The sequence below is a fragment of the Acomys minous genome (genome assembly GCF_964271855.1).
Source record: "Acomys minous genome assembly, chromosome: 7".
NCBI lineage: Eukaryota > Metazoa > Chordata > Mammalia > Rodentia > Muridae > Acomys > Acomys minous.
Genome location: NC_140488.1, coordinates 93,887,048 through 93,913,347, shown reverse-complemented (window position 1 = coordinate 93,913,347; position 26,300 = coordinate 93,887,048). Strand labels below are relative to the sequence as shown.

The window sequence follows — 26,300 nt, the reverse complement described above, 5'->3', positions numbered from 1 at the left end:
TTTCATAAGCAAAGAAACCAAGTGTTGAAGAAGTAAAAGAATGTTCCCAAAGCCACATAGGGTAATGGATATAGACACTAAGATTCAAGCAGGCCTTTCTGAGCTCAAAGCTTGTATTTGTTTTCTTTACTCCATAGGACTCACAAAAAACACTGTTCAAATTTAAGTAATCTGGTCATATTAATTCTATCATCACTATTTTTTTTTTTGGTTTTTCGAGACAGGGTCTCTCTGTGTAGCCTTGGCCATCCTGGACTCACTTTGTAGACCAGGCTGGCCTCGAACACACAGTGATCCGCCTACCTCTGCCTCCCAAGTGCTGGGATTAAAGGTGTGCACCACCACGCCCGGCTCTCTATCATCACTATTAAGGACCACCTAAGTATTGGACATTTCAATATGAAGGGACAAAGAATTGGCTGTTTTCATCACGGTTTACAGTTCTGCACTCCTTGTTATCACAGTTATCCCTTGATGGAGCAGCCCTGAAAACCTAGAGCAAGAAGTTCATCTGCTTGGACCGTGTGATTAGTGACTTGGCCATCAGCTACCTGCAATCTTGCCTGGAATTACTGTAGAGGGCAGACACTTCTCAACACCTGGGAAGTTGGAGCTCACACAGGATAGAGCCTCCCTCACACTGAAGCTGGTCTTAGAGCTTGCCAGCATTAAGATAAATGGCCACTGAGCCTCACCCTCAGTATGATGCAGCAAGTTTGGGTGGGGACCTGTGGGTATCATTTCCGATGCCCTCGTTGGTTGATTCTGCTTCTTGAAAGTCCTTTAAGTAGAAGAGTTAAACAAACAAGTAATTTTTGTCATTCTTCTACCTATCTCAACCCTCCTATGAGTGGCTACTCCCTAGACTTTTCCAAAGCTTCCCAGATCCAGGTCTTCTTCCCTCCTCACTAATGTCTCTATGACATGTGACATTGACATTCTTGATCACACTGTGATCCTGCAATTCTGTCATTACCTAGCTTCTGATGTGGGACCTGTACCCATCATGACCTGCTTCTCTGACTCACCACTCTCTTCCTCTCTGGTCACCTATTCCTTTGTCTACTCATGGTTTAAGCTTTCTGATTCATGGTCCACTGGGAAAATGGCTACACCTTCTCTTGTCCCATCTTTCTTGCCAACACACTGTCTTCCGTGGGAACTCCAGCCAGATTCCCCGTCCTTGCTGGCTGCTGGAGGCCCTCCAAGCCTATTGGCATGAGCAAGATTGGAGGAGTGCTGCCAACGTAGACTAACTTGAGCTCAATGTGATTCTTCATGTGACCACAATCATTAATTCATAGTAATGCCAATTAGGAAATATTCTTTACTCGGTGCTCCTGCATACCCTGTGATTTCTTGTGACCTTGGCAAAATATGTGCCTCACCACAATTTTGAGTTATGCGGGAGTTAAAGGCCTCATGGACACCAAATCTTGCTCATATATGCAAATCTGCCCAGGGCATCAGCCTTCCCATTTTCAAATAGACAGCCCAGTCAGAAAACAGTCAAGTTTCCCCTAAATGAGTTTCAAAAGCCTCAAGACAAATGAGCAAAACCGGGCATTCCACAAGGCATCTTTGGATAATTTCATTCACTGGATTCCTCCTTGCTATATATTAGATTATATCTCATAAGCGTTGTTTTAAGTGGCCCTAAATGACTCTGCCTTCTGCACTGGCTTGTTATATATAGAACCTGCCGGCCTAAGGCATGGGCACACAGTGTTATGGTTTTTAATCCTGATTCAACCTCAGAGCTGGTCTAGTAAATCATCCTTCCCTGGAGATTAATACATGGCTGCAAAGGCATTGTCCTTGCAGTGTGTTTAAGCCAGGGGAAGAGTGAGTTGTGTCTAGATGTGAGGCTTCAGAGTCCAGAGATGAATGGGGGGAGGGGATGCAATGTCACATTTTTTCCCCTGCCCCTCTTTACCCCTGTTACATGCCAGCACATGCCGTAGCTGATCTCCAGTCCTTTTGCCCCAAAGGAGGGTTTGCAATGGTTGGCGTCTCCAATTCTGCTATGGCCAGTGGCTGGGGACTGGGATGTGAGAGGGGAGCCACGGGGGTGCGGTGCTGAGCAGCCTTGGTGGGTCCAGCCTGTTGGTGATGTGGAGTCTGCCGCTACTCTGGGTATGGGTAACACGCAGTCACAGCAGTCGCGCTATCACACAGGTACAAGAAATCCGGATCCGGGATCCTCTGCAACCCCCCCAGCTCGTGGAAGCGCACAGGCCGGCTCCCGCGCGCCGCCGAGTTTCGAGCTGGGGGCTGAGACCTGCAGATCACTGCGGCTGGCAGCAGGGGACAGATTCTTTCTAGCTTGGTTCTCTCTAGCCCAGAGAAGACTGGAGATGTTCGCGGAGCCAGGCGGCTGTCTGCGGAGCATTGGTGCAGCCTTGCCTGCTGCCCGGGAGGTTTGGCTGCCGCAGTCCTCTCCATTCACTGGGCTGTAAATCGAAGCTGTCTGCGCCGGCCAGGCACTCATCCCAGCGTGGCCCCGGGGCTACGTCCCGCCCAAGTCTCCCGGCACCTGATTTCCCAGTGGTCAATTAGGTGGCTCAGCCTGCAGCATTGAAGCAGTGGTGGGGCCAATGCCCCTGCTTTGATGGAGCGCGCCGTGCGCAGAGACCTCCCCAGTCGACTTCCTCATCAGAAGGCAGCATCCATTCATAATTCTCTCTCTGCTTCTGGACCGAGTTAGACTGGAGCTGGGTATGGATTCCTGTGATCTCTCTTCTTGCATCTGAAGGAGAAACTAAGATAAAAGAAAAAAGGAAGGGGGCGATGCGGTTGTAACGCACCAAGGCGCTGGAAACATCCCCCCACGCCCCCGAGAGAGGCCTCTCCTTTGCGGGGAGAGGGAGAAGAGGCAGATCCCCAGCCCAGCGCCCCAGCCAGCTGCTGCTTCGCTGCGGAGCCGGCACGCATGCCTACCTCACCTGACGGCCGCATTCCCGGGGAGCCGGCACGGGGCCCGGCGGCGCGCCCAGGGCGCACGGGCGGTAGGATTACTGCACCTGGCGAAAGATGCACGGGCGGCTTGCCCAGGGCTGAGCCGGAGCCTGAAAGGACACCCGGGGAAGCTAACCTCGGCGCGGCACCCCACCGCAACCCCCCGGGATGCTCCACGACTCGCAGCCCAGGCCATGCGGGTGTGTTTGAGAGGGGACCAGCTTGGGGGGGAAGGGGTATGGGCAATTAACATGATCTTAAACTAATTTTTACCACCTCTGGGGTGTGGGTGAACTTGGGGGTGGAGGAAGCATGGACCGCAGCCCAGTCGCGCGCTAGCTGGAGAGGAAATCCCCATGGCTGAGGTCTGAGAGAGGCTGATCCCCTTGGCAGAGCTGAGTGTGGGTGAGCGGGCGGTCAAGGTGGACCATACATAGCTTGGCGGAACAAATAGAACAGTGTTGGTTTTCAGGGACATTTATTATTTTTTAAAAAGCATATTGCAGCTGCAGCTTTGAAGTTTGCCGCCTCCTCCCCACCCCCCACCCCCGACCCTATCTCGGGTTTTGGGGCGGGGCGCCACTCTTCCAAGCTGCTGTCCAGACCCTTATCAGCTGGGTGGAGGGGTCTGCAAAGGCTGCAGTGTCTGGTGTCGGGCAGCCTGAGGGGGGCATGGGGACTTGAGGGAACTGTGAGTGGAAGAGAGCCCTGAGGCTTGGCCTTGGGGGAGGGTGTTCTACCGCTGGGAGAAGTCAGGGATCCCGCTCAGGGTTCTCTCCTGTTTTTCTGCCTTACTACTTAATGTTGGGTGACATTATGCTGTATAGGGGTTTCACTGTCATGGAGCTGTGATGCTGGAAGGCAGAGGAACTGTTAGGATGGGCTGGAGAAAAGAATTGAGGGAGCTGGAGCTTTTCAGTTTGTGGCAGAGTTAACCCCATCGGTTCTGTTCCCTTGGCATACCTGTCCCAGGAGGTCACCATGCATGGCCAGAAGTATGGCTGGCTGCGTGGCTGATTAGCCTTGCTGAGTGGTGAGCCAAAGCTAGACCAAGGCAGGAATATGTTTGCAGTAAAAGAGCAAAGCCCTACTGGTCCCCCTCAAGGGAAGGCTGGGCAGACCTGGCCATTGTGGAATAGTGTTTTGTCATAGCGTGGTATGCTCTTGAGTTTGGAAGCTCTTGTTTTATGGGTTTTTTTATTTTGCAGTTGTGTGCCCCTCGGTCACCAGTTTGTTTTTCACAGCTGCATGGGAGCAAGGCAAAGATAACAGCATCTAAAAATAGCCCTGCGGCTGGAGATGCAGCTTGCTTTGACCCCACCATTCCAGGGGCCCGGGTGGGGGTGGGGTGGGGGTGGGGGTGGGGGTGGAGGTGATGGCGTAAGGGTTGTCTCCCTTCCCAGTTTCCTGGTGAGAGCCAAACTTGAACTGCCAGATAACCTGAGAGTGGAGCCACACAAGCTCCAGGCTGAGGTCAAGGCTGGGAGACAGGAGTGCTGGTCTGTGTGAAAGGGCAGGAAATCTGCCGAGCCTCATCCTTTCCCGTGGGAGACCCAGAGCAACTGGGCTGCAGGATTGGAGGATGGGAACCTGGAAAGGAATCCCATCCCTGCCCCCATCGTGGACATTTGGGTTTTACATTCCCTCTGAGTTGCACCCAGTACTATACATGGGGCTTCCTACTCTGTGTTTCAGGAGCCAGCAGGCCACTCCCCCCACCTTAAAGGAGTTGGGCTTTGAATATAGGGGGACCAAGGGGTCCAGGTAACACGTAAATCATACCAGCTTCCTAGTGTAGCTAGGATACCACTCCTTTCTTTCCTGGTGTGGCAGAGGTACTCAGCCTTTCTGAGGGAGGCTGCCTTCAGCTAATGGGGCAGGGGCCACATGGAAGGGATTCAGGAAAGGGCTGAGGAATTTTCAGTAACGGCACCAGATAATAGGAAGTCCAGGTCCAAGCTCTTCTAGGATTCCTAGATCTTGTGACCCTGTTGGGCCTCTCCCATTATTTATTTTCAAAAGCCTTGATTTCTCTCATGCTTACTTTTCTTTGGTGCAAGGGTGGAAAATTCCAGTTTTAAATAAAATGGACTCTGTATTCCCGCCTTGGTTGGACAATGGGAAAATTTTTGCAATAATTCTCTGGTAATTGCTGAAAAATATAAATGGCCATGTGTGCACGGCAAAAGAAACAAATGAAAAAGCAAAGGTGTGAATATACAGCACTGTCTCTGGGTTGGAGCCTGGACCTCTCAGACATTTTCTCTTTTCTTTCAAAGTGAATGCTGATTGTATACCTTTATTTTCTGTAGGTCACAACTATAATCCTTGGGAAATATTAAGATATCAGTCTTGATCTAGAGGATGAGACCAGACAACAGAACACCTGAGAAATCCATCCTTCCTCTGGTTTCCTACTAGCGTCTTCCAAATAACAACTGGTACCTCTTAAGCATTGCTCTCACGTTTAACTCCCTGAAGAAACACATAAGACCACTGGTGATTAACTGCAGCAGGGTATGGGCAGCCTACTTTGGCCAGCTTAGAGGAGTAGAGGCTTAGATGTAGAAACTTAGAAACCCAAGAGTTGGGATTCAAATTTCCCAAGTCTATACCATGTGTTGGGCTCAATCTGTAACAAATAAGATGTCACTGATCTCTTGATCTTAGGTCTTAGGTCGAAGGTCAGTTTCCTCTCGAAATCAAAATCTGAATTAGCAATTAACTAGGGGCCGATAAAAACATATTATTTGAGGAAGGCAACATATAAACCCTAAATCTCAGACAACATATAAACCCTAAATCTCAGACAGATAACACAACATTCTTATATAAATATAGTCTAATCAGCTGTTTGGTTTGCTGTGATTAAACAGCCTAATCATGTCCCCTCTTGTGGCTTTCCCATTCTCTGGAGACTTGGAGTCCCTGATGAGTCCTTTGCCCAATGAACAGAAGAAATTGAGACTGTGAAAGATTGCCCTGGAAGGAGCAGGCTTCATCCAAGTTTATGGCCAGAACTCAATCACATGGCCACATCTAACTGCCAAGGGCCTAGTAAGGAGAGTCTGTGTGCAGTCTGTGCATGACTAATATATTTTCTTGCATTAAGGAGCCCCCTCACCCCCTCCACCTCTGCTTTGGAGTTTTGAGTTTGACCAAATTCAGTGAAGGTTTCCATCTTAAGATTGATGGCAATTCTACTCTCCCCTTCCCACCTCAAATTGATTTGCAAAGGTGTAGAAAGGAAAAGCTCTTCTTAGAGGGATTATCAGCTCTAGTCTCTTTTTAGTCACATCTTCTGGATAACTTTTCCTGCATCCCTGCATCATGCAGCTACTTTAAAGCAGGGCTGGAGTAACAACCTAGATCCACATTTCTTGGCTCACATTCTTTCCACCATGCCATGCTGACCCTGCCTTCTTAAGAGAGCAATTATATAGGATATAGTTTCTGAAAGCTGGCATCCTTTCCTAGTGTGTAGTCACTAAAAGAGCTATTTATATGATTTAAAATCCATGTACATTTCTTCCCAATTCCTACAGTATAATCATTTACAGTCAGGCAAAGAATAACCAGGCATTAATCTATGCTCTATACATATATTAGTTCATTCAATCTTCACAATAATCTTAGAAATAAGAAGTATTATTACTCCCATTTTAAGTTGAGGAAATGGTGGCATAAAAGACTGAGTGGCTTGCCAGAGACTTCCTGGTTAATAAGTGACAGATCTAAAGCTTGATTCTGAGTGGGACAAACTTTGGCTTATTTTACTATGTGTCTTCTCTGATCTATTGGATTTTTTGTCCAGTCCTTTCTGGGATTTATAATTGGCACCGACCATGATATTCAAGAATTAACATTCTTAGTCTCATCTTTTGGTGAGTGACCTTGAGAGTGGGTGGCAGGGAGTCATTTGTAATCTTGCTGAACTAATGCTTTGAGCTCTAAGCCTATGAAATTAACACAAAGTATTGAGCTGCCTAGTTACTGAAGAAGCCTAACCCCAAACCTCCAGCTCTAGCAGCCTATTGAGGCCAGCCTTCCTGACTACTTTCCTCTCTCCCTTCCTCCCTCCCTCCCTCCCTCTGTCATCCTTCCTTCCTTCCTTCCTTCCTCCCTTCCTTCCTTCCTTCCTTCCTTCCTTCCTTCCTTCCTCCCTCCCTCCTTTTACCAGTTTTGACTGCCATTGTGTAGGTATCAACTTGTGAAAGCACTCCAAGTTTGTTTACTTGTGAGATGTGCCACTGAATGAGAAAAGATTGCTGTGATGTTGAAAGGTAATGAGTGGACATGGTGAGGTGGGTACTTGACCTTGAGATTGCTACTATTTGGTGTTCTTCTCTCTATTGGGGTGTGAGAACTCACCCCAAGCCTTACTAGTTTAAGCAATAGCTACTCATCTGTTGATGTTGAATTCTGTAGTCTGGGATGAACTCAGCTAGCTGCTCTTGCTGGGCTTGCCAGTGGTAGGTCAGATGGCATGTCATCTGAGGGATAGATCCACATGAAATGCTCAGCTGACTGTGCTTCTGTCCCTTTTTCTGTGCACTTTCAGGGATTCTCCCTCTTTACTTGATTCTCCTGCAGGGTAGCTGGATGACTTACCTGACAGCTCAGGGTCCCCAAGAACAGAGAGGTAAAAACTGCCAGGCCTTCTGATTGAGCCCACAGCTGGTTTTGCCAATGGAAAGAAGAAAATCCCAGGAGAATGAATTAATTGAGGTCATAAATACCAGAGGCATGGAAACAGACTGCCAAAGAGGTGAAACCTCTGGATTTACAAATTCAGGGCTTCCCAAAGGTCTCAGGAAGAGTTTACTGTATATTGCCAAGTATGTAAAATAAAATCCATTCGTTCTACTCAGTGAAGCAAGACTATTATACATGCTTGGTTCTTTCTCCATCCCCAAACTAATGAACCATTTATACCCTAAAGGAGCACAGAAGCCTGAGGAAAGGAACTGAAGTGTGTGACTTCTGCTCTCTTGCCTCCTCTCTTGTAGTGTCTCAGAGGCATCCATCTTAAAAGACACAGCAGAGGCTTAGAGAGATGCCTTGGAGGTTAAGAACTCTCGATGCTCTTGTAGAGGACCTGGGTTCAGTTCCTAGCATGCATATATAGAAAAGAGTCATAATGAACTGTAACTCCACTTCCAGGGGACCCAATGTCCTCCCCTGACTTTTTAGACAGCTGCACACATGGAGTGCATATGTATACACCTAGGCACACACATGTATACATTAAATACATAGTTTTTAAAGATTTTTTTCATACAATCTATTTTGGTCATATTCTTTTCCCTCCCTCATCTCTTCCCAGATCTTCCACACATCCCTACGCATCCAACATCATGTTCTTTTACTCTTACTCAAAAACAATAAAGCAAACAAATGAAAGTCAAAACAAGCAAACAAACCCCATCAAGACAAAACAAAACAAAAGTGCATACAAAAAATAGCGTCTGTTTTATGTTGGGCAACTACTCTTGGTCATGGGTCCTGCCCTGCAGTGTGGTTGATATATGCAGTGAGACCCCACTGAAGAAAAATGATTTTCCTTTTCCTGGCAGGTATTGATTGCAAATAATTTCTTGGTTAGGGGTGGGATTTTCTATACACTTCACCTCTATGTTGGGATTTTTGTCTGGTTTGAACTTCTGCAGGTTTGTGTATGCTGTCACAGTCCCTGTGAGTTCATCTGTATAGCAGCCCTATTGTGGCTGAAAATCACTGTTTTCCTGGCATCTCCCACAATTGTTGGTTCTCAGTCTTCCAACCTCCTCTTCTATATAGATCCCTAAGCCTTGATGGGAGAGGATTGCTGAAGACATCCCACCTAGGGATGAGTACTCCAAAATTGAGTTCTCTCTCTCTCTCTCTCTCTCTCTCTCTCTCTCTCTCTCTCTCTCTCTCTCTCTCTCTCTCTCCCTTCCTCCTTCCCTCCCTCCCTCTCTCCCTCTCTCTCTCCCTTCCTCCTTCCCTCCCTCTCTCCCTCTCCATTGTCCAGTTGTGGGTCTTATGTTAATGTGAGTCTTGTGTTAATTCTCATATATAGCAAGAAGAAGCTTCTGTGATGGAAATTGAATGATGCACTAATCTTTGGGTATAGCAGTATGTCAGTAGGAGTCATTTTACTGCTACGTTCCTTTAGCAGGATAGTAGTTGTAGGTTTCCCCTAGTCCTATGACCTATCTAATCTCATGTTCTTGGCCGCTTTAGCAGTGAAAAGAGATAACAGTACCAGATTTCCAGCAAATTACACTTTTAAACATTGGGAATGCACCAATTGAATAAGAAGGCAGGACATTTCTGATCTTCCAGAGCAAATCATACATTGTAAGAGAACTTAGCTTGCGTTTTGGATGTCCTTTCTGCCTCGGGGCATAGACCTACTTTCTTGTTTTAATTTGTGTGATCAAATTCAGATTGTCCCCCACCCCCGCCCCATATTCTAGAGTCACTACAGTCAATGCAAGGCCTCTACCCAATTTCACTCTCTTCATCAAGACTCAAGCGCCTATACCTCAGTCACTCATTCATCAGACATGAATGCAGATAGCTGGTAGGTCACAGCTGAGTTATTTTCTAAGAAATTTTCTGTGTTGAAGAAGATCACCTTACCCACGATCATGCCCTTTCCCAAATGATGACTGGTCAGTACAAGTCTATAAAGACCTGATCACTTTGCCTCAGTTTAGTACAACTCTGCAGAACTAGCTTACTTCCAAACACTCCCATGTTTCCTGGATCACTGGTCCAAGATTTTGTTAGGACTGTATCACAACCCAACCTCTTTTAGTGTCTAGCTTTGTTTAATTCAGTTTCTTTGCAGGTGTTGACCCAGAGAGCATTTCCTAGCAAATTTCTCCCATACTGATGTCTGTATCAAAGTCTGTTTCCAGGGAACTTGACTTATGATATTCTGTAAGCTAAACTATTTTCTCACCAGAGTTAGGCCACTGTGTGCATGTATAGAAGCAAAGCACATGGCTTGGACCTTCACCAAATGCCTCCATGTAGGAACAGATGAGTGGCACTTGGATCACAACATGAGAAGATAAGCAAAGATTAAATCAGGATTTCCCTACTGATTACTCTATACCTTAAAACTTCCCCCAAAGTTGTGATATTTTTTGTTGTTGGTGGTGGTGGTGTCAATGGTAGTGGTGTGTGTGTGTATGTGTGTGTGTATGTGTGTGTGTGCATGCTCACATGCACGCATGTTTAAGGAATGGGTGATTCATGACATTGATTGTATGGTTAACAATTGTGCCTAAGCACTCTTCCACCTGATTATTTCTTCCTTTGGGCATGGCACTGGCAATCAAAATTTATCTTTCAAATTAAGGCTGTAATTATATTTTGATAAAGATCTACCAATTCAATGAGAATGAAAATTTGAGGGTTGCCAGGATACAGATGACTCTGGGTTATAGAGACGGGTTTGCATGCAGAATACTAATAGGTGGTTCAGCACTCTTATCTAGACCTTTCCAATAGCATCTGATAATGCTGGCCCATCAAGTACCATTTCTCTGCTATTATTCTAGGAGGGTAAAAGTGATGAAAGTTATGAGCAGGGTTTTATGAATGAAAAGGAGATTCATCAGATGTCTCTTAGTCTGCCTCACTGGAGTTCAGAAATACAGTAACACTTATGTCGCATTATCTCAAAATCTAGGAGACAAAAGCTTACTCTTATTTTCTTACCTCTTCATTTATTGTAAATAAAACATAGATGGCTTTGGGTTATTGATGTTCACTGGGAATAAGGAGGCATGTTTGCAATGGAGTTGACTCTCAGAGGACTAGAAATAGTGGATATTTTCTGATGTTGTATAAATAATTTTATTTTCCATTTTATTGTCTGATTATTACTCAACAAGTAATCTGTGTGATAACCAACAAAAAATAGGGTCCTCAAGTTCTACTTGAAGGACCCAAGAAAGTTTAAAATGGATGACAATATATGAAAATAATAAATGATAATACAACATTGTAGTTCTCAGCATAATATTATTAAGGGAGAAGAGGATAATATGATTTGAGTCACACGCAAGTTTTATATGCTAAGTGAGATTTGATATACACATCTGAAAGTATAGTACATTTCTATGCCTCTGAAGTCTCAATACTCCTTTCCAGTCAACTCTCTCACTGTGTTTGCCAGCCCATTATTGAGACTTTTGTCACATAGATTAGATTTTCCTGTTCAAAGTTTTATAAGTTGAATCACTAGAATGATTTTTAAAAAAAGACCTGGCATCTTTGATTCAGGATAGCATTTTTGGAATTAACCCACATTGCAATATATAGCAGTAATTTGGTTTTCTGTTGCAAAGAAATAACCCACTGTAAGAAGATAACACATTTCTGCCAGGTGTAGTCCCAGCACCAGAAAAGCTGAAACAAAATGGTTAAGAGGACAACTGTGACTGTGTAGAAAGGACCAGGCCAGCCTAGGCAGTAGGAGAAACTTGTTGCAGTGTCTCCCTCACCTACTGACCCCACCAAATATATGAGTATCACAGCTTGTTTTTCCTTTTCTCTTGTGGTGTTTCAAGTTTGAGGCTATTAATAACATTAATAAGAATATTCTTGTGTAAATCTTTTTATTGATTTCTATTTTTTTTCTTGTGTCAGTACCTGAGTGAAATTGCTTAGTACCTATAAGGTTTAAAAAAAAAAAGGTGTGATTGGCAAGTTTTCTACTACTGTACCACATTCTGAACCTGGAACATCTCTTGAAGAGTAGAAAAATTTAATTTGTCAAAGTCTAATTCACCAGTATTTTATTTATGGTTAGATCTTACTAAGCCCTATCAGAAAAATCTGCATCGTTTAAGTTCACAAAGCTTTTCTCAGGCATTTTCTTCTAGAAATTTTATGGTTCTAGCTTTTATGCTTAGGTCTATTGTCCTCTAATTCTTATATATGGAGTGAGTGGAGAGGTTAAAATTAATTTTTCTTTATATCTCTCTTTAGTTGTTATAAAACAACTTGCTTAAAAAGTCTTGCCCCCTCCCATTAAATTGACTTACTGCTATGTCTATGTTTGGTTCTGCATCTGGACTCTTGATACACACACACACACACACACACACACACACACACACACACACACACCCTTTGCCAAAACCAAATTGTCTTAGCTTGTGCAGAATTATACTAGGTCTTGAAATCAAGTAGTATAGACCCTTCAATGTCAATTTCCTGCAAAATTATTTTAGCTATTCTATAACCTATGCGTTTTCATACACCTTTTAGAGTCATCTTGTCAACTTCTTTAAACATGATGACACAAGACCTGCACAAACTCAAGATAGACAAAATTCTGGCACAAAGGAGGAGAGGCAGACACAAAGTTCCATTCCCAGCTGAGGAACTATTGGTAATTGATAGCTGTTTGGAGATAAGGAATCAATTTTCTTCAAGGGTATGCCCCCTGGTATGCTCCAGAATAGACTTCACATTCAAAAGTATTTGGACAGTACAAATTGCACTTGTAATATTTTTTAAAGAGTAGATAAAGTTGGGTAAATAAGGAGATGGAGGCATCTGGGAGCAGCTGGGGGATGGTGTCTACAAAATTCTCAAAGAAGTAATAAAATATGTATTTTTAAAAGCCATGATGGAATTTTTGACTGGCACTGTTCTGAGTCACTCAAATCCACTGAATTTAGGATAAATGAAGACCTATAACAGTATTATTCTTTCCATCCCTGAATATGGTATGTTCTCCATCATATAGTTCTTTAATTTACCTTATCAATTATGAAAGTGTTTAGTTTAGAAATCTTAAACACTTTTTGTAAAATGTATCTCTAATTATTCTGTTACTATGAATTGTATTCTTTATTTCATCCTCTAATATTTCATTATACATGCACACACACATGCACACACACATGCACACTGACATGTATATCTTTTTGTGTGGACAACAGGTCTAGAATTTGCTATATAGAATATATTGGTCTTGAATTTGCAATGACTCCTCTGCCTTTATGCTTCAAATGCTAAGATTACAGCGATATGTCACCAATACACCCAGCTATTTGATTCTTATTTATTGATCTTATATCCCATACAAAGTTATACATTTCTAAATTCACTTTTTAATTGTAGCAATGTTTTATAGGTTCTGTGCAAATTTTTACTTACTTAGAGTGTCTGAATAATAATGACTTTCTTTTCTACATTTCATGTTTTCTTACACTGATAAGAGTAGATGTTTTGAGTTATTTTCCATCTTAGAAAAAAAATCAGTGTTTTACCATTCAGTATGATATGATATTAGCTGTAGTCATTTTGGTGATGACCTTCATCAGGTTTTGATAGTAGAGTTATTGAGGTTTTGTACATTTTTGTTGGAAAGCATTTGTTCCTTTTCTGGTCACTAAAAGAATTTGTATGAGTTGGTAGCATTGCTTCCTTTAATATTTGGATACTGTTTCTTAGTGATGAAACCATCTGGATCTAGAATTGTCTTTATAGAAAGAGTTTTGATCACCAATTCTATTTCTTTATAAAATATAGGACTATTTATATTTTCTATTTCTCTTGTTTTCCTTGCTAAGTTCTTACAAGATTCTTCATATAAGCTGTTGAATGCATTAATGCTATAGACCAGTGGGTACGCTGACTAAAGATGTCACTGTTAAGTGGAGCAATGCTGAGAGAAAACTTGGATAAATAAGGAAGGGAGTCTTGGGGGCAAGAATAAAATGAGAAAAGGCTTGCAAGTGGTTTCTCCAGCACAGCTGGTTCTGATGGGAATGATTTAGAGTGATTGAAAGGAAAGAGTAAAACTAAAACATTTTTTCATCAATGATCAAGTATGTACTGGTAAACTGCCTGAATGGAGTCTGAGATAGATTAGTACTAAAATAGAATAGAGCTTCGTTTTCTAAAGAGAAAGGGCTCTGAGTATTTATTTCTCTATAGACAACATGGTCTTATGTACCTAGTATGTACTTCTGACACATAGTTATTACATTCTTTGTTTTATACCCATCATCTAACCTAGATTTCAAGTTACTCAAGAGGAAGATCCCAATATTTATTCATACTGAAATTCAGTGTTAAGCATGTGCTGCATAGTTAATAGTTCATGAATGAAAGAAAGCTGAAATTTTGAGTAAAAAGATGCATGATTTAATGAGCAGGCAGGATGAGTAATGGTATGTATTAACCTAGGCAATACTAGAGTAGATAACATATATAGAAATAGGAATATTTTAATACAGTAAAATTTCTGTTTGGTGTAACAAAACTTGGTATAATCCTGGAATACTTACCTTCTAAACATAGTGGAAAAGAGAAAAACCAAGGCTCCTGGGAGGTTTTGAATGATCAAGCCCAGAAGTGGTGTACATCTCTTCTGTTCAAAGTCATTATCTAGCACACAGTTCTGGCTCCAGCTGAAGCCACAAAACAAATCAACCCCCTGGACATTTAGCAAGAGTTAAGGACAATTAGAAAGGGGTAAGGGGAACTTCCCCAAACGGTTACTGCTCAGCCTGGGAGAAACCTCACCCCTGAAGATGTTAGAGGTGTTGCTGAGCACTGTGTCCTGCCCCCACCTCCACTACTGACCATGTCCAGTTTGCCACTCGAGCTTGATCTCTTTGGTATGCCTTTCAAACCTTACTATTTATCCCCCTGAGGCTCAGTTCTTTCTAATGAACTTTTAGAAGCCATCTTCTCCAGAAGAAACTGAGAGCAGAACAGAGCGCTAATAGACTCCGCCAGCAGTTCCCTGCTAGCTCCAGCCAGAAGCACAAATGAAGAGAGGCACAATGTGGGTCAGGGCAGGGAGTTTTGATGATGAACCTCCCAGGAGTCAGCAAAGCAGCCCTGCTCTGGGAGGCATCTGTGCTAAGCTCCTGCCAGCTGCTGAAAGACAGCTCCCACCGTCCCTGTGATCTGGAGTCTCCTGTTCAGGATCAAAGTGGCTGCCTCCGCAGGGCCCACAACTGCACGGTGAGAGCTCAGTGGCCTCAGAAAATGCTGCTGGGCATCTCATGTGTAGCTCAGGGTGTCAAAGCAAGCACAGCAGCCAGGCTAGAGGTACGTTCTGGGTTTCAGAACAGGGTAAGGATTTGAGATAATGAAGGCTAAAGAATTGAAGGTGGACACATAGTGAGTTCTCGGAGCTGTTAGTGGTGATGACCATGGAACTGGACAAAATGGTACCTCTCATCGTTTTTGAAGTTTCAGGAGACAATACAGAAAGCCTCCTTTTTTTCTCTCTCTTGGAGGCTACCTCCCCAAGCAAGTCCTTGGGTAGTTTTCTCGCTCCTTAGTATTAATCAGTGGTTAGTTTTGAGATTTCTTGCCTTTTACCTTTAAAAACACATTTATGGCCAGGTGTGGCTGCACACACCGGTAATGCCAGCACTTGTGAGACTAAGGCAGGAGGACAGAGACTCCAGGGTCATCCCAGACCATACAGCAGGTTCAAGGCAAGCATGGGAAACTTAGTAAGAATATTTACCAACCCTTCTCCCAAATAAACAACAACAACAACAACAACAACAACAACAACAAGCCCCACCATCTTAAAGGTACAGTTAGATAGAGTGAGATCAAGAATAGAAAGAAAGTGGCAGAATTTTCAGAAAATTTGCTATAGGGGAAACAAAAAAACAAACAAGCTAGAGGAAGCAGCAAGAAGAAAAGTAAAGGCGCTTTTAGCACTAAGAAGTGAGAGAGGAACTCTCTTTGCAGTGCCTCTCCTAACCCTGCTCCTACAGTATAGCTTTGCTGTTCTTCAAATCCCCAAGCTTGAGTCTATTTAGAGGCTCTGGCCTGTTTGCTCTCTTAAATTAGAATTCTTGTACCCTTCATTTTCACCCAGCTCACACCCTTCACTAAGGCAGACACCTGCTCAATTGTCACCTAACCGTGCAGCCACCTAGTTTGGGTTCTTCAGAAGTAGCCCCTAAGACAATTCCTTAAATTCTAGTAGTTTCCTTGGGACATAAACCTTGAAGAGCAAAGTAAGGGGCAGGGGAAGTAAGGCAGAGGGAAAAGGGATCTTATAAAGGCATGCAATCTAGCAGTCGCCACGCTGGCAACTCGTGCTCAGGCCTAAGGATCTCAGGGGACAGTGTAGCATGTACTACAGAGTATGTCTAACTTCTGAGGACATTGCTGTTTGCTCAAGGACTTCTTCTAGGAGCAGTAGATGACTAACACATATAGCTTGCCCTGCTTCTAGGCCAAGCACTCTCCCAGTGCCACAGGGGGGAAAATCACTTTCAGATGGAACATTTCAAGAAGTTGCAGGAGAAGCCTTTAGAGTGCTGAAGTGCACGTTGAGGGGACGCCAGCAAGATGCTGAGCATCTGCTAAGCCGCCCTCTCCAAAATAGCAGCCCCGTCACCCTTGATCCTCTCACCCCACTCTCTGCTCCTTCACAAAACCTCTACTACTTGACATAACATCTGTATGCTGATTACCATCTGTCTCTTCTGCTATAGAGAAAGCTCCAGGGAGAAAGGGACTTCCTATATGCTCCAGTGCCTCGGACAGGGTAGTGAATCTTCACTAATGACTACATAAATGAGTACATATTCAGACAAAGATGGGCATTTGTCGCTATCACTTTTATCCCAAGTATGTGTAACTGTAGGAGAAGAGGATATAAATAAGTTGCAAAGGGACAAAGATAAGTGGCACAATGAGAGGGTGCTCAAACATGAGTTGATAAAGAGACTAACAGGTCATTGCAGTTTCTTGGTGTAATTTTTTTTTCTGTGGACTGGGGCATTTCCTTTTTGCTGCGGATATAATGTCTATTCCCTTTGCTCCATAATATTAGATGGAAACAGCAACAGCACAGCAGGAGTATCTTCACAGATTGGGAGATGTGATATCAAAGCCAAAGACCATAAGGCAAGACATGTGAAAAGGACAGGGAAAGGAAGGGGAGCCAGAGTGAGGGGTAAAGTGCAGGTCAAGAAAGCAAGAAGCCAAGGAGAGGCCTCACAAACTCTAAGAACGGAGTATTCCACGGAAGTGTTCGTTTTCGGTATGAGCTTTTGGGCTGTGAGGAAATGTATCTGACTCCCGGCATTCTTGTAAATCGTGAAGCTCTGTTGAGTCAGGCCCTGAGCTGTGTGCTCCAGGCCATTGGCCTGAATTTCTCTAGTGATGAAGGAAGTTCTGAAGGGCAGGAAGTCTCAGTGGCCGCTACTTTCTACAGGAGCAGTTCTCAACCTGGGAGGGTCATCACCCCCACAGGAGCTATATGTCAGATCCCCTACATGTCAGACACACACACTATGATTCATGAGAATAGCAAAATGACAGTTATGGAATAACAACAAAATAATTTATGGTTGGGGGTCACCACAACATGAGGAACTGTATTAAAGGGTCTCAGCATTAAGAAGTTGGGAACCAATTGGTCTATAGGTTTTCAGAAAAATCTCACCACAAAGGACTTGAGCCTGTAGTCACTGTGCATGAAGACCTGGTAAGATGACATAATAGTGACACAATAGTGAGTGATTGGGAAACTGGGCAAACTGCGTGCCACTTGTTGTCGGTGACTTTTGTTCTGAACAGAACAAACCTTTTTCAGAATGCACAAAAGTTAAGTAAATGGTCTAGTCACCAAATCTACTGGCTTAACAATGTGTAAAAGAAAGCTTAAAAATCCAGAAATATGGTCAAAATTAATTTACTTAGATAAATGAATTTCCCAAGTTATTTAGGTCCCATATGCCTTCTTGCCAATACCTTAACCTCTTCATGTAAACATCTTTGCCCTGATATTTAATTCCGTGAAAAACTGTCTGGAGATACTCCCTAACAGCCCATTTACGGGCCTCTGTCTCCTGTCTACACAAGGCTAAGTTGACATTTTAAATTCAATTCACTGGTAACAATGAGAAACAGCCAGTGAGAGCGATGGTTTATAGTTTGTGTGAATGCTGAAGTAATAGTTCTCATTTCTTATTGGGATGATCACATAGCTAGCTGCTTTTACAATGCAAAAAAATTGAAATTCTATTAAAAATGCCTATTGCTTAGGTTGATTAAATTTTAGAACAAGTAATACGACCCTACAGGTGTCTTGAATCTTTGTATGACCTTAAAACTGAGCTCTGGGTTGATATTAGTGAGTCATTTGATTTGTTTTGCAGATTAGCATCTTATTTTAACCTGTGTTTGTAAATTTTCATTTATTTATATATTATGTGTGTGCACATGCCAGTACATGCATGTATAGGTCAGAGGAGAACTTCTGGCTATTGGTTCTTTCCTTTCTTCTTGCAGGTTCCGAGGACTGAACTCAGGTCATTTATCTTGGTGGCAAGAATTTTTGCTTGTTGAGCCATGTTACTTTTATTTTTAACCTTTATTCCTACTGCTACATGGATTTTTTTGTAGAGGCTACAAAAAACAAACAAAAAACTAATCTCTTACTTTTCAAGGCTAATAACCCATTCCAATTCTGGTATTTGCCCACATTGGTCTGGCTTTGATGCTCTGAGTCAGAGAAGCTCTGCAGAGAAAGTCAGTATCCATAGCTAGAGGGTATTAAGAAGGCACAAGGGGATGTGCCTCAGGCAACTTCCTCAGAGAATTCTAGGCAAACAGTTCAACATAGGCCACATACACTCCTACGTTCCCTTGTATGTCCTCTTCAGGGTCTCTCAGGCCTATGCATTGGCCCATAAGACAAGTCTAATTCAGCATTTTGACTGACTGGGTGCTTACAGCTTTCATTTGGTAGTTTAAGGGGCTGACTTGAAAACCTTGTATTATAATGGTTACTGTGCCAGCAGATTCCTTGAGACAATATGAAGGTGGAGTTTGGAAAGGAAAAGTCAGTACTTGGCTGAGCAGCAGCAGCAAGGCAGAGCCCAAGTTGATAATCTATGGACTCCCAGATTGGCTGGACTAGTCCTCTACTGCCACTGTACAAAGGATCCTTTTCTCTTTGCATCCTTTCAACATTAATTGTCATTTGTTGTATTTGTAACAGCCACTTGGACTAGGGTGGGATAGAATTTCAGTTTAGTTTTGATTTGCATTTCCTTGACGGTTAAATAGGTCAAACAGTTTCAATCTTCTATATGTTGAGGTCCGTTTTTACCAGCATCACTTGTTAAGATGGTTGTCTTCTCTCAAATGGGTGCTTTTGACACCTTTGTCAAGAGCCAGATGCTTATAGTGCATGAGTTTATTTCTCAGGCCTGTATTCTATTCTATTAGTGTATGTTTCTGTTTTTGTACCAATATGCCACTGTTTTGCTACTGTAGCATAGTTTGAAAGCAGGTATTTCTAGGCATCGAGCATTGTTCTTTGGCTCAGGATTTCTTTGGTTATTTGAGGTCTTCTGTGCTTTCATGTGAATTTTAAGGTTCTTTTCTAGTTCTAGGAAAGAAACCATTTTGATAGAGGCTTTGCTGGATCTGTCAGTTATTTCTGCAGTATTGCCAGTTTAACAATATTAATTCTGTTAGTCATAAAAATAGAAGATCTTTTCATCTTCTGATATGTTCACTTTCTTTAGTGTTCTGTAGCTTTCATTGTAGTGATGTTTTACATACTTGGTTAGGGTTATTTTCAGGTGTTTTACTATTTCGAGACTATTGTAAATGGGACTATTTCCGGATTTCTTTTTTAGTGGGTTCATTATTGGTATTTTAAATTTGTTGGTTTTGTGTTTTGTTTGTTTGTTTTAACCTTGGTGTTTTGCTGAATTTGTTTATTGTGTATAAAGTTTGGTAGAAGGATGACTGGTAGTGAAAGCATAACTCAGTGTGTCATTCACTCATTTGTTTGCTAAGTGGTACTTAGCTCCCTCCTAAGCAGACTTGTAATCATCTCCTCTGTGCTATCCACAGTGAAATGTCCTTCAGACTCCTACCAACAGATTCTTCTCAAATTTCATGTTAAGTCACTTCAAGAAATTGCCCATATTCAATTTTTTTACCTAAACATAGCAAATTTACATAGTTCACATGTGCTAATTGCTGATCTCTGCCAGCCTTTGTCCTCCACTCTGCTAATCCTGTCTATCCACCAGTCCTCTCCCCAAACTCCGGGAGCACTTCATCCCTCTACTTCTGAAATCAGACTGCATTTATCTTGAACCAGTGTGGAACTCAGTGTCTCTTCAATGTGAACACTTGATCCCACCTTGGATAATCATCTAATTTGCCTAATCTGACTACCAGGCTATGAGCTCCTTGAGAGCACTGCTGGTGTCCTTTCTTTTCAAAGTACTTCTGTAGTCCTTTGAATGTTATAGTGGGTAAAGTGTTTTCTCTCCTGGACTTGAGTGTGGCAGATACTAGAGTCAGTTTTCTGCTGTAATTTATTTCTCTCCTCCCTTCTTCTTGACCCATCTCTGCAGCAAATCACACGAGAAAAGAAACATAATAGAAATATCTTGAACCTGAGAATGAGATAGAGGGCATCATTTATTTATTGTGAAAGACTGCTGAAGTTTGGAGTCTTCATTTGCTTACTCAAGAGCAATAAAGTTGAAACATGCATTTGCCAATATCCATCTATTTTGACCTACAGAAATGTCCATTTCACATCATTCAAAGCAGACTTTTCATATTTTGGCTCATGCACAGTTACTCATGGGTGAAGTTGCCTAATCCTTGCCTGTGATCCACTCACTGAGTCCATGTCCTTGGAGCTTCTGATGAGCCTGTGGCATTTGGTAGATTCTGTAGTAGTTTGTGGAATTTTTGTTAGAAGCTCTGGATTCAAAAAGAGGCTGGTTCATTTCCCGCTTCCCTACAGGTGCCAACATGTGTGTTTGATCTCTGGGATAAATGCCAAGACCTCCAGGCTTGAGTTTTCAAGTTTCTGGAGATCAAAAGCTCTCCCCCCACACCACAGAAGCTTCTCTGTACTGTTTCTCAACAAAGCCTTCCCAGCTCCTTTGAGGGCCAGTATGCAGAGTTCACAGGAGATGAGAAAGGAAGTACAGGAGCTCTTGGTTTCCTAAATTGCCAGCGTGTAGAGGAGATGAGTATGAAGGGCAAAGAGCTGGTAGGTTTTTTTTCAAGTGAATTGTGAATTAAAAATGCAGGAACTTTCAATGTATTTTTAGTTATTTATGAACCAGATACACCTGAATGGGAGTCTCTCAAAAATTTCCCTTTTATGTACTCAAAGAAATACACAAGACCTTAGCATTATTGTGTTTAGCACCTTCAGCCATTTCATGTGAATTTCACAGTATTTTTTACTCTATGATACTAGTAGAAAACACCCCAAAGGCAAAAGGTGGAAGAAGAAATCTAAAACCGAATTCAGTTCTCTTACTGTAGTCATTTTGCAGCTTTTGAAGTAAGCAATTATGACATTGTCATTAGGAATCAGGATTTTTCAGCATAAGGGAAAAAGAGATTAATTATAAAATCAAGGAAGTTAAAATAAAATCTATAACCTTACATTTGAATTGGAAGTGGCAGTTTAAATTTGACTTACCTTCATCTTCTGAAAAGGTGTGTTTTCCAATTCTGCTTACTGAGGAAGCCTAGAATCAGTAGCGATACTACAAAAGAGAATGCCTCTGATGTGCAAAAGGCTGTTCCATCTCAGAAGAGCCAGAACTAATTCCAGGTCTGGGGCAAGAAATGTGTAAGATGAATCTGGGACACCTCTCTTGGTATCTCTGGCAATTTAGCAATGCACAGACTAACTGAGTCACAGAAGAACCCATCTTCTCTGACACTGGGCTGAATGTAGCTTCAGCACTCCCCACTTGTCAGGCCATGGCAGAACTCTTACAAATATCTAAGTTTCTAGGGTCGAAAAACTTCATTGAAAAGACTATCATTTGGCCTTGCATGCTCATGTAGTCTTAGTTTCTTTGTTGCTCCAACAAAAAGCACCAATTCTCTTCTACCTATAAAGATACTATTAGTAAGTAATAATTTTAATGAAGTGTAGAGAAGATAGTATGTAAAGCTTTTGCATTTAATTTTTGTAACCATCAATGATGATCTCTAAATTCTGAGAAACTAGCCTCTATATCATAGAAAAGATTTAGTAGAACATATAAATGAGAATCAATTGTGTATTAATTACCTTACTGCTTCACAGTCTAACTAAACTGTCCAAGAGGGTATCTGTCCAAGAGGACCAAATACTTTCTATGTGCCATATTGAATAACAGGACGGTTTTCTTCTTGTATACAGTATTTCATAAATACGAAGATGATTTTCATAATTTCCCCCCATTTCCATCCCATTCCATTCAATTATTCTGATATTTTCAGCTCCTTAAAAGTATGGCTTACATCCAAATGGCCTCTCTAATAATGATGGTGCTTTGTCAAAAACAAATTATTTCCACTAGTGTTGTTGAGCCCCAAATGGTACATGTAGAAAAGAAAAAATAAGAATCCTCACTTATGGTATACAGTCTTCAGGTATGGTAGTTCAAACTGTATGGTTTCTGTTTCTGGCATTTAAAAAAGGATATAGCTTCATTCTATCTATCTATCTATCTATCTATCTATCTATCTATCTATCTATCTATTTATCTTCCCATTTATCTATTATCTATCTATCTACCTATCTATCTATCCTACCTACCTGTCTCCTCTCTCTCTCTTCCCCATGCATTTATCAATTATGACTTTATGAATGTATATTTGTATGTGTATGTATTCATGTATACATATATATGCCTATCTATCTATCTATCTATCTATCTATCTATCTATCTATCTATCTAATATGTAATTCTAATGTTCCTGTCTTCTCTCTACCCCATGATTGGGGGGGGCTTAACCTTAGAGAAAACAATACTGTGATAGCCGCTATTACAAACTGTGTTGTTATAGGAGAGAGAGTATTGTTCATGCTAAAGAAAAAAAAATCCAGTCCAGTGCAAGGCACATTCACAATTAATGAAGAATGGGGCCTAGGTGAAACTTTCTGAAAAGATGTTAATTGCAATGTGTTTTATATTTTGGAACTAATCTCATGTTCAGTGCTGAGAGCACAAATAAACTATGGTATATTCATGCAGTAGAAAATGATGTAGCTCTTAACAAACATTGTTTCTGAATATATATTTCATTCACACACACACACACACACACACACACACACACACATATATATATATATATATATATATATATATACTTTTATATTACAAAGGAGTTTTTCTTTTAAAACGTATTGGAGGAGGCATATATGTCATTTTTCAATTATTAAAAGTACTCCTGAAGAAAACTATTTGGAAAAATGCTGGTGAGATAACAGTGGCCTTGGATGACATAATTTTGAGTGTTTTTCATCATGTTCTTTTAATATTTTGAGCTTCCCATAAAGTATATATCTTAGCCCCTGTATTATCACTGTGAAGAGAAACCATGACCAAGGCAATTCTTATAAAAAAAATAGTGGGGCTTGCTTACAGTTTCAAAAGGCTAGTTTGTTATCATCATGACAGAGAACACGGTGGCAAGCATAACATTGGAGCAGTAGTTGAGAGCTACAACTGATTCATGGGGAGGGGAAACATTGATTGATTGGGCCTAGCATGGGCTTTTGAAACCTCAAAGCCCACCTACAGTGACACACTTTCTCCAACAAGGCCACACCTACTCCAACAAAATCATATCTCCTAATCTTTCTAATCCTTTCAAATAATGCCACTCCCTGATGAGTAAGCAATCAAATATATGAGCCTATGGGAGCCATTCTCATTCAAACCACCGCAGTGTGTGTGTGTGTGTGTGTGTGTGTGTGTGTGTGTGTGTGTGTGTGTGTGTGTGTGTATTCCCTTAGGGTCATTTTTAAATTTACATTTTATTAAGTGATTTTGTAAGAGAGAGAAATGTATACCTTTAGATATTTCCTTACTTTATAATATTTAAATAATAAATCCTTGAAATACGGAAAGAATTGGCAGAGTGAATATAGGAGCACAAATATAAGGGCCAAACTACACAGGGACCCATTAACTAACAACAACAGCAGTGACACACATTTCCGCTGAACATTTACTTGGGACAGTGTGTGCCATTGCCAGGGATATAGAAACATGTGGCTTAAGGTACGTGAATGTGGCTAGGAAGATAAAGATGTCTGTGAGCAGTACGAAAGAGAGGGAGACAATAGTGAATGGCTAGAGGCAAAGAGGGCAGCCTGGATGGAAGGGCTCTTTCTGATGATGAACTTTGTAAGAGCATTGTACATCCACCAAAAAATTAGGGTAACTAAACTAAGTCCATCTGCTACCCTGGGCAATCCTCTTTTTGTTTTTTGTTTTTGTTTTGTTTTTTGTTTTTGGATAGAATAACAGATTGCAGAAAGGGCAAAATACAAGAAATGAAAAGCATTTAGATAGTTCACAGCCTGACACCTAGATAGAACCTGGATCTGTGTCTTTAAGAAGAGCTTGTATTTTTCTGTTGCTGTTCCAGTGATTTTCTCTAAGATCACCACTCTATGACTGCATACATACTCTAAGCTTCAACATAGCTCGTGTGTCTGGTAAGTGTACAGGGTAGCTTTTCTAGCCCCAGTATTCTCATAGAGCTCTTGGCAAGGGTACTCTTGAGGTTAAGGTAACTGTACAAGTTTGCTTTCTGTGGGTTTTCATCACAAGGTTTACAGCCTAGGTCGAAATGCTTCCGGAATCCGAAATCAAAAGAGCTGATTTTTATAGAAAAGAAGGACAGTAGAGCATTTTTTTTATGAGGGACAACCAAATAAAAGTGATAGGTAGGAAATAGTGACTAAAAGTGGTGGACACAGAAGCCATCCAGAAAAGTCCATGGATCCAGGATCAGGAGGCTTACACTTTTTCCTTTAATTTTATTTTACCTATGCCAAAACTCAGGTCTGTGAATTTGGGTCATATCTTTGGCCGTAGGCTTACTTACCAATATTTCAGAGGAGTGGCCTAAACCAACACAGTTTTTACAGTATGTTGACTGCTGCTCAGAGTAAGATGTGTTTTTAGATCACGACCAAGCAAATTCGTGCATGCATGCCCAGCAGAAACAACAAACAATAGCTCCACAGAACAATACAGTACACTTGAGCATATTCTATTCTGCTCTATTCTAGCCATTGTTTTCAAAAATGCTAGTCTTGACCTGCTGAATGGATTTTGCAATCCACTAATGGGTCATGCCCTGTAATTTGAAAAAAAAAATACAGAACACTGTAATTTCCAAGGTCCCTTCCAGAAGTAGAATCCAACAATTCTGTTCCATGATTACAGGAAGTTTCTGAAAACAATAATAGCTCCTCTATGACAGATGACAATATGCTTACATAGTGGAGGAAGTGTATGGTGTGGAATAAGGCAGGCAGGTAACCTAAAGATAAGCAAGTTATTAATGACCACTCCTAAGGAGCATGGAGTACTGCGCCCCTGAAAACAACTATGAGAGAATCTCCACAGTATCATTCTAAGTGCTGCTGCCTTAGTCAACAGACATCAGAGATTGGGATGTCAGACCTGTTAGAGAGGTCTCAAGATCCTTGGGTATGGGCAGACTTCTCTGTGTTTAGCATGTGAGACTCTCAAAGTATAACCTGTATTGCTATCGTCTTTATTTATATTTCATCTACTAAGAATACAGAAATTGAGTTTTTAAATTTTGTTTTTGTGTTTCATGAATTTATGATGTGCATGTGAGTGTGTGCACACACACATTTCTGTGTGCTAGTTTGGTCGCTTTCATGCCATGTTGCATGTTTGGAGATCAGAGAACAACTTCAGGTGCCACTGTTCATCTTCCAATTTGTTTGAGATGATGTCTCTTTATTGTTCTCCACTGTGTTCGTCACTCTTGAAGGAACACTGAGATTACAGACCTGTGCTACCATACCCGACTTTACATGGGGTCTGTGGATTTGAATTCAGGTCCTTAAGCTCACATGGAAGTGCTTTTACATATGACACATCTCCTCAAGAAAAGTAGACATCTCTATACTTTATTCTTTCAAACTTAAACCTTAGACTTTCAGTCTTTTGTTTCCATTGTAGGAAGACAAAGTAATTTTTGATTAACCAGTGATAGGTCAGTGCAGTCTCATTTCACTGGAGCATGAGAAACATACTATTGCGTGCCCTCTGATTCCATTTTTTTTTCTGGAGTATGGGACCAAGATTAAGTATTTCCATGATTTTCTCTGGATTTCACCCCTGTGATTAAGCCCCATCTTTTCATCACAGAGAGACCAAGTTCTCTCTACCAGCCCACTCTGCCATCGCTTTAACACAGAATAAATCATTCAAGGTAGGTTTTGATGGCTGGTCCAAAGCCAAAGTATCAGACAGAGCAGGACTGAATCCAGAGATGGAAACTTCCTA

The 26,300-nt window shown here is 41.8% G+C and overlaps 1 protein-coding gene and 1 long non-coding RNA gene across 3 annotated transcripts in view; one reads left to right on the top strand and one right to left on the bottom strand.

Moving 5' to 3' along the window:
* The window catches only part of NHS (NHS actin remodeling regulator), a 342,238-nt gene that overhangs the window by 263,890 nt on the left and 52,048 nt on the right, over window positions 1-26,300 (top strand). The window lies entirely within an intron of this gene.
* The window catches only part of LOC311602296, a 56,054-nt gene that overhangs the window by 209 nt on the left and 29,545 nt on the right, over window positions 1-26,300 (bottom strand). The window contains exon 2 of the long non-coding RNA XR_014780718.1: window positions 1-2,761. This exon is cut by the window's left edge and continues 209 nt beyond it. This is a non-coding gene — a long non-coding RNA (uncharacterized lncRNA). The remainder of the gene's footprint in view (window positions 2,762-26,300) is intronic.